Below are 12521 nucleotides of genomic sequence, written 5' to 3'. Positions count from 1 at the left end.
CATGAAAATTACCTAAATGGAAACCATTAGATTAAATGAAGCAGCTACAGTATAATATCCTGATGACTCCAGAAACTTTATTTAGATCATAACTGTACTGATGTTGTGCAAATCCCATGATTAAAGGGAACGTAACATATCTCTACCTCTGCCTCCCTTTCTTTAAGAATTTGTAATTTCAATTCCTCCACAGCTTAATAAACAGTTACCTCAATAAAGGCTCTTCCCGATGCTCGGCACCAATCTGCATTTTGATGTGGTACAGCACGAAACCTTATCTCAGTGTGGCATGTTTGCAGAAATAACAATGTTTAAATAATGACTGAAATGAAGCATGAAACCTTTTTCCAGCTGAAATGGACATAGTGAGAGATCTTAAGCCTCAGCTCCCGTTACCACGTTGGTGTTTCTCCTCTGAGGCTGACACTCGTCCATGCTCCCAGAGCCCTGCTCAGACCCCATGCACAGTTGGAATTAGTTCTCTTGTTTATGGTCCTTTACCACCCCAATGAATGGCAGTTTTTGGTCTTAATGCCGAGCAGTTTTGTGAAGTTTCATTAAAAATATATTTTATTCTATTTCTGTTGGAACCTCCTAGTGAATTATCATTTTCCTTCTCATCTCAGTGGCATCATATTTGCTGTACAATTTGTGGATTGTGACTGCTTCTTTATGCAGCCCATATACACTGCACAGTTTTCTCAGGGAATTGAAAGGTCAAATTTTCTGCACAAAGTCTTTGATCCTTCTCTTGATTTTAATGGGTTGTTTCATTTGGGACTTTTCAGTCGTGTACATCCTGCTAATACGGAAAGTGGAATTTCAGTTTTTGATGTTGCCCACTCCAAGCTGCTGTCCCTAACCACAGGTGCCCATCCCTGGGTGGTGATTTGGTGTTCCCTCAGCTTGCTGAGCTGCTCTCTCTATTCCCTGGCTCTATCTGCACGCGTGCAGCCACTGGATTAGAGCTTCTGGGGAACTGGGATGCAACAGCAGCACGCGGGAATAGCTTCCTAATGGAGTCACTAATGGCTCTTATTCCATAACTCATCCCAATTAGAAGGCTGATTCTGATGGATATTAAAACAATTAAATAACACTGGCTGGTCCTTAAGCAATATTTATAATTTATCAGGGTAATGTCGCCGTTTGTAGTGGACAAAGGTTTAAACCCACAAATTTGCCGATGGACGAGTGGGATGTGAGTGGCATCAACACGTGGAGTTCATGCCCTAAAGGCAGGGTGCACTGTGTAATTCCAGAGGGAAGATGGTGAGGGAGGAGGAAGATTAGAGATCAGTGGCCCAGGGGTGCTTTTAGTTGCAGTGGACTAAATTGACTGCAAACTTGCAATTGCAGTTGACGTCAGTGGAAGCTGCCTGTGCCTAAGAAGTTCTCATCAGCTTAGCAGTATTCATCTGAAGACAAAATTAGAAATGTGTTCCACATGGTGCCACTGCATGGCCTGTGCTTTGCAGGGAGAGCAAGGGGATGTGAGGAATTCAGGTAGAGTTCAGAGAAAGAAGATATAAACCTTTCACAGAAACTGAAAGAGAATAGCCAAGAGGAATTGCAGCCACGTAGGCACAAGAATAAAAAGGGACCAGAGGTTTCTCTGTAAAGAAAAGCTTTAGCCAAGCTCCCTTCATATCACACACAGAATTAGAATTGTCTACTTTGATTTTGAATTAATAGATCTTTTATGAAGAAAGCAGAAAGAATCAGGGCTGTTTGCTGAGCTACATGAGAGCTCAGAGAATGCCACTAGCAAAAGACAAAAGCTCTAAAATTGTGTGGGTTTTTTCCCCTGCCAGTCTGCAGGCAAAAAAAGTTGGCCCATGTTCAAGTTTGCAGTGGCCTGCTGAAGTACCAGGTAGTTTTTTCTGCCCTCTGTGATCTGGGGGAAGCATCAGGGACAGGATGGCAGAGCTCACCCTGGGAATTCCCTGGCTCTGTGTTGCTCCCAGTTTGCACCATGCGCTGCTGGGCTGCTCATGCAGCAACCCCAGCCCAGATCTGCTCTGCTTTGGTCATCAATAGCATCCTAAGAAGCTTTCATTAGAGGAATGATAACAGCAATACTGGCACTGTAGTCCCTGATCCCATCGGACTGCAGCAGTGCTCCCAGGGTGAGCATCTGCAGCCTCTCCTGTGGGCAGGAAACATCCACTGACCTGTGCTCTGCCAGCAGGAATGGGAGAGGGATTGGGATGGGGTTCAGTACACAACTGACTACTAGAGAATCTGGTTAAAATCATCTGATTTGGGCCCTCATTCCACCCTTTTTCAGGGTCCTCTGCAATGCTGGTGGCTGGTGCCAGAGTTTCCTGAACAATCACACACACTTTTCACTGACAAAAGCAGCTGTTGATGAAGTTTGGTATTTTTAATCACAGCTGAACTTCCAGCTGTTTCCACCAGCACATAAAGGCTGTGCAGCAGCACTGTGCATTTGCTTATCCTCTTCCAGCCCCACTTAGGGAAAAAGGAATTTCCTGTCTGTACAGCAAGCAAGCATTCCTAATAATTATTACGTTTGTTTATACTTTAGAATTGCATCCATTAAAAAATGCTGACAGAAAATGAAAATCAAAATGAAAGTCTGTTCTTGTTAGGAAATGCTTATTTTTATCATATTTGTCCTTTGCTGACATGGAGAACACTCCCTGTTGTAGCTTTTGGGGCACTGCCCGTCCTTCCCTGCCCCACACACCCCCTGGTCTGGGGCAGCCCTGACCCTGCTCCTCACCTGGAGCTTCCTGACCCACCTTGACTCCAACTTGTGCCACCTTGCAGGGCTGGTGGGACAGGTCCAGGAGCTGCTGGCTGCACAGAGGGAGGAGGAAGGGCAAGGCTTTGACATTTGGGGTCTGTGGGAGGGCAGGGGCAGGAAGATCAGCTTGTTTCCCAGGAGTGAAAGTTTTCCAGTAATCCACAGGTGTTATCTGCATACAGAAGCAAGGAGAAGCTTCCTCTGTAGAAAGAAATGTATAAACCAAAGCTGAAGGCAGAAGTTGCTGCTGTGTTTGTTAAAAGAACCACAGAGATGATGCAAAGGAAGGCAAATTTTACCAGCATAGTCACAAGGGCTGGGAAGTGTTTTGGTGACAGTGCAGGAGAAGGTCTGTGAGTCTGAGAAGAGCAACTTTTAGGGAACTTGTCAAGGAAGTCCAAACTTGCATAGGAACCTTCAATTATGTCTCATCTGATTACTCCAACTAAAGCCTGATTAAAAATTTTAGAAGCTCAATATTTTCTTTCCTGTGATTGGGAGAAACAAGCTGGATGCTGTTCATGCTGTCATTTTGCTGCCTAAAGAGCAGGCTCTGCTATGCTGGATTCTGTTCAGTCTTTGGGAAGATGGGGAATGGGAGGGGTTGGGGGTCTTTTGTCCCCTTTTTATTTTCTGACAGCTGAAGTTGGAAAACATGGTGGCAATTCCAGTGACATTAATTTCTTACTGCACCATATTTTGGGCTTATTCTAGAGGGGTGTAAAGCAGTGTCACCAATTTGATTACTGCTGCAAATGGACAAAAATACCAGTACAATCCAGAGGGCCAAAAATGCCAGGACAATCCAGAGGGGCTGGGCTTGTCCTGGGAGCTCTGCTGGCAGAGCCTGCAGCTCTGGGCCCTTTCCAGGGCTGGGAGCAGACACTGAGTGTCCCACCTTCCCAAGCTGAACAAAGATCCCGAAGGACTCACTGGTGTAGCCTTATCTCACAATGCCTAAAGCACATTAAAGAGGGCATTTGTACTTGCTGAAAGGTTTTTAATACAGTTGGTGTTTGGATCCTTCCTGCAGTGCCCTGGCTCTCACCTCATTTCCAAGTGCCACAGCAGCAGCTCCTGGTGCTTACAACCTCTGTATTCCCAACCCTGCACTGAGGAGGGATTTTTATTTCATACATCATTTCTCAGTTACAGCTGTGTAATCATATATCACATCTGCAGAGTGTGGTGTGGCATTGAGGATGTTCTCTGAATAGACACTAAAGAGGGAAAAATCAACACAGAGAAATCTGGGGGCTTTACTGCACTTAGGCAGAGCTTGTTTCTCAATTCCTTAAAAACCCACGTGCTTTTCTAACAACTGCAGGCCATTTGTCAAGCAAAAAATGTACCTGTACGGATTCAGTGGAGATCTGGCTTTCTTGGGCACTGATGTAGTATTGGGAGTTGATAAATAAATAAATAACCAGGAAGAAAGATTTCTGTCAGCTGTGCAGAGAAATGACACGGGAATGGTCCTGAGTTAGGGGTTGTCATATCTAGAACATCCCCCGTCACAGTGAGTGGTTTCATGCCAACACAACCCCGCCCCGACATAAATCACTGGGAGGAGGAGAACCTGAGCGAAATAGGAACAAACCCATATATCTCAGCTGCAACCAGCAGCACCACTTCTGATATTGAGAGCAGCTCTGGTTTTTATCCTCTCTTTGCACCTGCTTCTGCAGAGAGGTGGCATTTACCCAGCCTGTCAGCAACGCCCTGCTCTAGTGGCTTAGGTGTGCAGTAAAGCTTCTGAGCTAATTATCATCCCCAAGTGCCAAAGGAAGCTTCAGCTGGTCCCATGTGCTGTTGGACTTGGTGCTTTGCTCAGGTCAGCCCTACAGCACTGGCTCCTTGATCCTCCTGCCCTCGGGAGCTGCTCCCTCCCGGATCAGGGCTGTTGCTCCTGGGGTCACTTGGAACAACAGAAACACCCAGGAAGCCTCCAGCTCTGCCATGGGCAATTCCAGAGGAGAAGCTGTGGACACGACTGCTAATTTTCTCTGCTTGTTGTCTTAGAGCCTGAACGTGAGAATTTTGTATTCCAGGTCATTAGCAACCAAGACAGAGATAAGAGATTTGAAGATAAGCAAGCAGCATAGGTCATAATGTGTTTGGAGTGGGCAGCCCAGGCCATCTGTATTACTTATCTCCCCCCTATTTTTTTAATCAGCTCTGTTTTTTTTGGCATTTGTGTATTTTTGAGTTGCAGAGTATTCCTCAGAAGAAGGGCCAGACCCTGTCCTGAGGAACTAAATGGGAATTAAAAGGTTTCTGTGTTATTGTTCCTGTGGGTGGCAGGAGATTACACTTGGTTACTCAGGAAATCCCTTCCAGCCCTGTATTTCTTTCCATTTTGAAGACGATAAGTCGGGGAAAGATCATACCATGTAACTAAAGGAGTGGGAAACATCACAGAGCAGGAACCAGCCCAGGCCTACTGGGCCCAGCAACCTGCCCTACATTTTGCAGTACCTTTAATCATGACTTGATTCAAAGACTTGTTGACTTCTCCGGAGTCCTTGTAGTCATTTCACAGGGGTTTGGATGTGATTCTTTGGGGACAAACAAGAGTAACTGTTAGTGACAGCTGAAGCAGGCAGTGCTGTCTTTCCCTGTTTCCTGGCTGTGCAGTCGGTGTGATGGGATGGATCTGCTGTGTCAGCACTTGGGAATGCAGGTGAGGATTAACAGGCTGTCCATGGGAGGGCAGCCAGCTGGTCCTGCAGGATGTCCAGGAGCAGGATGGACACATTCCAGGGGCGTGTGGCATTTGACTGTCCTAGGCTGGCTCTGACTGCAGGCTCCCTGCACATGGACAGCAGGGCCTTTCCTCTGTACAATGCTCAGGCGTTCTCATGCTGTGATCCCTGAGGATAACACACACCCTCATTTAAACATGCTTGGTATTACCCATGCTTTTCCTTATCTGCTCACCGCACTCACCTGGCTACTCTGAAATGTCACTGGACAGTACATAGCTCTAATGTCATGATTTAAAAAATATTGTATTCACAATATCCCCAGCTCTGCAGTGCTCCTGAGTGGGGTGTTAGAAAAGCAGAGTGTCTGTACCTCACCGCGCCCTCCTCTCCTTCCCTGCCCTGTCCAGGATCACACAGCCCTGCCCTGGAGCCAGTGCAGTGCTCTGCTACAGAGCTCCCATCACAACAAAACCACAACGGTTTTCATCTTATCAGTCTCCAGTCGTGGTAGAAGTCTGTGCAAACTCAAGTCCCTGCTTTCTGACAGTGTCACAGTTCATCCTCATCTGAGCCATCAGTTGTCAGAGCGAGCTGACAGGACACAAAGAGCTGCAGTGAGCAGTGCCAGTTCTGCAGCTGGAGATGATCCCTAACAGCCCCTCCCAGTAAAAAGAAACTTTTGCTTCAGGATGGTGAGCCCAAAAAATCATTCTTTACAATACACTTATGAAACCTTCACTGTCCTTTTAAAAATACTCTGATCGTGTTTTGATATTTATTTCTGTTTTGTACCTTTTAAAACTTTGATATATATACGATGTCAGAGAATCTAGAATGGTGTGGGTTGGAAGGGACCTTAAAGCCCATCCAGTGCCACCCCTGCCATGGGCAGGGACACCTTCCACTGTCCCAGGCTGCTCCAAGCCCCAATGTCCAGCCTGGCCTTGGACACTGCCAGGGATCCAGGGGCAGCCACAGCTTCTCTGGGCACCCTGTGCCAGGGCCTGCCCACCCTCCCAGGGAACAATTTATTCTATAAATCTGATGTAAACTAACTCTCTGGCACTGGGAAGCCATTCCCTGTGTCCTGTCCCTCCAGCCCTTGGCAATTGTCTCTCTCCATCTTTCTTTCAGGTCCCTTCAGGCCCTGCAAGGCCACACTGAGGTCACCCTGGAGCCTTCTGTTCTCCAGGTTGAACACTCCCAATTCCATTGGGATGCACATTATGTCATGCACACACTCTCTAAAACCCTTGGGACAGAAGATTTTTCCTGCACGTTTGTGGATATTTTGATTTCCTTTTGAGCATAACTTCTGTTATTGCTCCTCTTGCCCCACTAGACCACCATTATTTGGGGTACTCAAAAATTAATAGGAAAGCAGTTTTTCTTAGATCACAGTGATTTAGTATGGCTGTAGAGGTTGGCACTTTTGTGGTGCTACTCAGTGACAATGAGCAGAAGTTTTCTATCCCTGGAAACAATAATTAAAAAAAACCCCTTTAAACACCCTTGGAAAGGAATCATTAAAACTTTATACTCAGATGTGCTTTACAAGATGAGCTCTAGGTGCAGCAGAAGCTAAAGCAGGCTTGCCAGGCAGGTTTGCTCTCCAGTTGCCATCACTGCATACACAAATTGGGCATTTCGATGTGGAAGTGGACAAGTCCCGTAACTGACAGGTGACATTTCTAAACCAGGCATGCAAATGTGCTCATGAGTTCTGCATCCATTTGGAACCCTTTATGATGGGGTGCTTTGTCCTCTTTTCTTACTGTGTCCTCTTTTCTAACTGAGGGAGCCCAAGAGCCAAGATATTCATAAGGAACCAGAACCATGTTTAAAGGGATTATTTGCTTGAGCTCTGTCCTGACCTGTGACGTGGGAAAATCAGTTTGGTTTTGGCCCAGAGTCAAAATCAGCCCTGTAATTCCACACCAGATATAAATAAAGGATGTGACTAATGGGCAGAGGTCAACTGGAAAGGTTATGAATCACTGATATAAGGTGTTAACTTTGAATTAACCAATCTTCTTCCATCAGCAGAGCTACAAGCGTCCATATTCCTTGGAAAGGGTTAAAAATGCTTTGTAACTTGGACTTTTTTTAAAGTAAAAAAATCTTTACGTTAGAAGAAAAAGAAAAGCTGCTTGGATTTGTCCTAAAAAAAATTCTTAAAATAAAAGTAGCACAACGTCCAGTTAGGTCATTTACAGAACAGCCGCTTTGCTGAGAGCTTTTGATTCTTTATTTCTTTTTCTGTTACCTTCTTGTCTGGTATTTTTGAAAATAGGAGATCAGAATACAAGAGCTGGAATGAGACGAGGTGGAACTGAAAGAGGAGAAAGAGGAACAACAGGGAGCTGTGGGGACTGAGGAAGGGAGGATAAAGGAAGCAGCATGGAGATGGGAAAAACAAGAGCCAGGGAGGGGGTGGAGGCACCAGAGTGAGTTGAAGGGAACAGAAGAACAAGAAGAAACTTTCGTCTTTCTGATCTATGAGACTGTCTTTTACATTTGCTGTTAAATATAGATGGCAACACACATCCTACAAGGCAGAAAAATAAAGCAAGGCAGAAAAAAACAAATGCTGTGAATAAGTGTTTGGGTTACTCTAAAAACCGTAAGAGGCTTTCAAGTTGCTGGTCTTTTGATTTATGATGATGATGCCGGGATTGAGTGGTGTCTGTGCAGCTCCACATCTCAGATTTATGAACCCATGCAGTAAACATGATTTCAGTTATCTCTGAAGAGAGTTTTGATTTTGTTCACAGGGAAGCTACTCTCACAAGGAGGGCAGTGCTTGCCCTGCTGTCCTAGTTAGGCTTGGTGTGACCTCCTTACCTTCTCCTTGCCCTTCTTGGTGGAATTTATTGCTGCTGATTTGGAAGAGCTGCCCTGTGCCACATCCCAGCTGGTTGGAGAGGAAGGGTTTCCTGGGTGGAAATGGCTGGCGGGGCGTAGGATCTTTAGTTTAGATGCTAATTAAATCTAATGTACCAGCTCTGCTTTTATTGCTATTAATGCCAGGAGTTTTGCCCAGCTCCAATTAATGCTAATGTGAGGAAAAAGGAAGAAAAAGGCGTTTTTGACAAGCTTAAAGAAGATTCTGTTTGAATGTCTTTGTGTTTCCTCTACTCATTATATGTTGATATAAATGTAAATACCTGTGAGAAATGGAGAAAGGAAAATGTAGAGCAATACACTCTTATTTTTGGCTTGGAGTAGCAGTACTTGTGAGTCAATTTAGGCTCTCTGGCCAAGCAGGCTTGACAACTCTGGCACTGCCAGCATTTGCACATGCTTTTATCCGTTTGCTGCTAGGGGCTGATCCTGCAGAATCCTGCAGTCTCAATTTATGGTAAAGTAAATTTAATGTAAGATTGAATGGGAGGCAATAAACTCACAAAAAGCAGGCAGCATGACCTATTGCTTAATGGCTTTCTCCCAGATGCAGGCACCTGATTCCAGTCCATGCCTGCTCCTCCAGCAGGCATTCTCTTTTTGCAATCAGTTACACAAGGTGCAACCAGGGATTAATGAAGGGAAAAGGAAAAAAACAGATCTGAATTTCTATTGGAATTTCTCATTTTCCAATTTCACTTTTTAAAATTGGATTCCAGATTGATAATTTCAGCCTGGAAGAGGAAGGAAGGTCTGTTACTCCAGAGTCTGCACCTCAATGGATGTGAGCAGACTTTGTGTACTCATAATATTCCAAAATGGGTTTGTACTGAAAACTGATATTTCTAAAGCAGTAGAGAATGACTGAAAATTATTTTCTTTTTAAGAAAATGGCCCAAAAGGAAAGCAGCCTAATTAAAGTGAACATTTTTTTCTTTGCCATTGAACAGGTGGGCTTATATGAAATTTGTACTTAGGACTTTAAGGCCTTTTTGGACTCAAAGAGGATGTTCAGATGGAAGGGGAATATTTTGTTGGCTGAGGTGGATGTCTATGTTGCTGCACATCAGCAGACCAGCAAAATGCATCATGGTGGTGCTGGAGGAGAGGAAAGATAATAATGGCTTGAAAATAATTGAATAAAAAAATAAGCTGGTGCTCTAAGTTAGCATAAGGTTGAGCATTTACAGCAAAATCAGTATCCAGCCCTTTTCTCAGGACTGCTCCCTCTGTTCTCAGTGCAATCAGTGGCTCTCAGAACACACCTTGGGCTGGATTTAAGCTTCAGGCAATTCTGAATTTGTGATGGTCCAGTAATCCATCCTGCCTTCCTTCCTTCCTTCCTTCCTTCCTTCCTTGCCTGCCTGCCTTCCCTCCTCCCTCCCCCCTTCCATGTCCAGACTTGCCGTCATTTCACCTTTCTCAACCCAGTACCCTCCAGTTCTGTTGTTGTAAAAGCCCTCAACCTCCAGACTCAGCCCTTACCTTTCTCCCTCTTGACTGTTATTAGGAGGGGGTAAAACCACACCAAGGTTGACATTCCAGTCCCTGTAGCCACAGGGAGGGTTTTTGAGAGAACATGTTGATTTTTCAGACAGTTCTGAGCCTGGTTCCCCAGCCAGGGCTGTGCTGTGTGACTGACATCAGGCTTTGCTCCTGGGCAGAGCTTTAGGTCATTCAGTGGGAATTTAAAGATTGGTGCTGAGGCGTAAGTGTGTTCTGCATATAGAGATGTGACTTTGGGGACCCAGGGAGGGCTTCCTCAGCACTTCTCCTTGGCACCTGGAGGCATCTCCACTGCTTTTGGGAGGATTGTGGGGAGCAGTTCGGCCCAGAGCTGTGTTCCCCCTGTAAATCAGCAGCAGCTCTGCAGAGTGTGCAGTGACAGCCTTTAAACATCCCTTTGTGCAGCACTGCTCAGGTCCCCAGTGCTGCTCACTCTGACTCCAAGTCTTCGTTCCCTGAGAGTGTTTTTTCTGTACAAACTCTTGATAAAGGTCAGATTAATTGAACAAATGAGATGCTTTCTCCTGAGTATTGCAAGGTGAATGCAATTCTCAGCGGGAATATATTTATGGTTGTAGAATTGTCTTTTGATTTGATTTTTCCCTAAAAGAAAACTCACCCAACTATCATATAACCTCTGGGGGTGAATATTCATTAGATAGAAATAGAATAGTAAAATAGAAATTGCTATTTTCTTGTATCACTGGCAAAATATTTCTTCCTTCTAGCCCTGCTCCCAGTAGACGTTCTGTCTGGCAATATAAATACAATCCAGCTGATTCTTGCTTTGGCAGTGATGTTCTATACCAGCAGAGAGGAATTCAGTCAGCTTTTCCCTTTGTGTTGTCAGACTTTGAACTCTTTGCTCATTCAAAGCAAGTAGAGTGGGAAAGCTCCAAGTGAGGGGTCAGCCCACAGCCTAAAGAATAAATACCTAAAAGGTGCAGAGCACAGAATCCCAGAATGGTTTGGGATGGATCCTTAGAGCCCCTCCAGTCCCATCCCTGCCGTGGGCAGGGACACCTTCCACTGTCCCAGGCTGCTCCCAGCCCTGTCTAACCTGGCCTTGGACACTGCCAGGGATCCAGGGACAGCCACAGCTGGATGGATACTGGATGCCTGGTAAAGCTTCCTGAGAACTAAAGGGAAAGAGAACATTCAGAAAATAAAGCAAGAATGGAAATGGTATAAAATGATGTAGGCTTGTTTTCATAAATGGGGGAAGCAGTGCAATAGCAGGCCAGACCCTCCAGTAAAGCCAGCAGAATGCAAATGATAAATGCCAGAGCTGCCTGCATTGCCTCATTGCCTTTGTTTCTCTCACTTTATCTGGGTTCTGGTTTTCTATATCTTTGTCATAGTGACTAAATTTGTAATAGTTTGATGCTTCTGGGTACAGTGTGGTGATTGCCAGTGTTTCAAGGTGAGTGATTCCTAAATTTCTGTTCCTGAAGTTGTATTTTTGTAGCTATTGCTATGTCCAGGGCAAATGCATAGCTCATGTTACCTGCAGCAGGCAGTTCTTTAGGATGAGCATTGGAATTGAGTATTTATAGAGGAAGAAGGGTGGAGAAGAGAAAAAAAAAAAGAAATAATTACGGAGGGCAGAGAACTGATATCTTTAATGCGTTTTCAAAAATAATTTTAAGCCTCTTCTTTAGGGAGTTGGGGGTTGTTTTTTGGTTAGTTTTGTGGGTTTGGGGGTTTTTTGTTGTTTTGGGTTTTTTTTTTAAGGTACTTTATTCTTTTCTCTCAGGTCTGCATTAGAAATAGCTTCCATTGGCTGCACAAAATTATCTCCTGTGGCAGCAGTGCTACTACTCAATGGTGTTGCTTCCAGCAGCAGTTCTGACTCTGTTTCCAAAGGTTTGTTTGTAACTTGCACTATAAATTGTGCTGGGTTACACCTCATATGGAAACAATCAGCCTAAAGATAATATTTGCAAATCAAATTTTTATTCTGTTAGAATTATGGTTTTTGTATTGCTTACATTTGGTTGATTTTTTTTAGACATCTATTCTTAACTTGATTAAAGAGAAAAGTCAGTTCTCTAAAGATGGATAAAAGCACAGCTACATTTGTTTGGTTCTGCCTTTCAAAAAGATAAAGGATGGGGTGTAAGTTTGACTTGGTGATCAGCCTGAGTTCTGGTTCCTCAGCTGAGGGGGAAGACAGCGGTTTGTAGTGTGGAGATATAAAATAGAAAAGGAAGAGCACTGAATGGGCTAAAATAAGTTTGGCAAATTTCAGGTTGATGTTTTAATAACGTTTTATTGGGAGCGGACAGAAAGAATTTGGAGACGATACCAATATTTTTGGATAAGACATTACATTTGTACAACGGGTGTTTGTGCTCAGTAAGGTTGCAAATGGGGGCTGGTATTCCAGGAAACCTGAGGGTAACTCTCTTAAAGAGGACCCTTTCCTAAAAATTGCTTTGTATCTGCGGCAAACAACTGGGCCCACCACAGAAATTCAGATTGTTCAGAGCATCTTATGGTAGCTTTAATTTGTTTGTGTCCCAGTCCCTCCCTTTGCCTTTAATGTCGCTGAAAGTGGGGGTAGAGAAGAAAGACTTCAAAAATACTGTGACTTTACCAGTGAAAGGTAAAATTCAACCAGCTGATAG

Source organism: Corvus hawaiiensis, chromosome 12, assembly GCF_020740725.1.
Source record: "Corvus hawaiiensis isolate bCorHaw1 chromosome 12, bCorHaw1.pri.cur, whole genome shotgun sequence".
Classification (NCBI taxonomy): Eukaryota; Metazoa; Chordata; class Aves; order Passeriformes; family Corvidae; genus Corvus; species Corvus hawaiiensis.
This window is presented reverse-complemented; position numbering follows the sequence as displayed.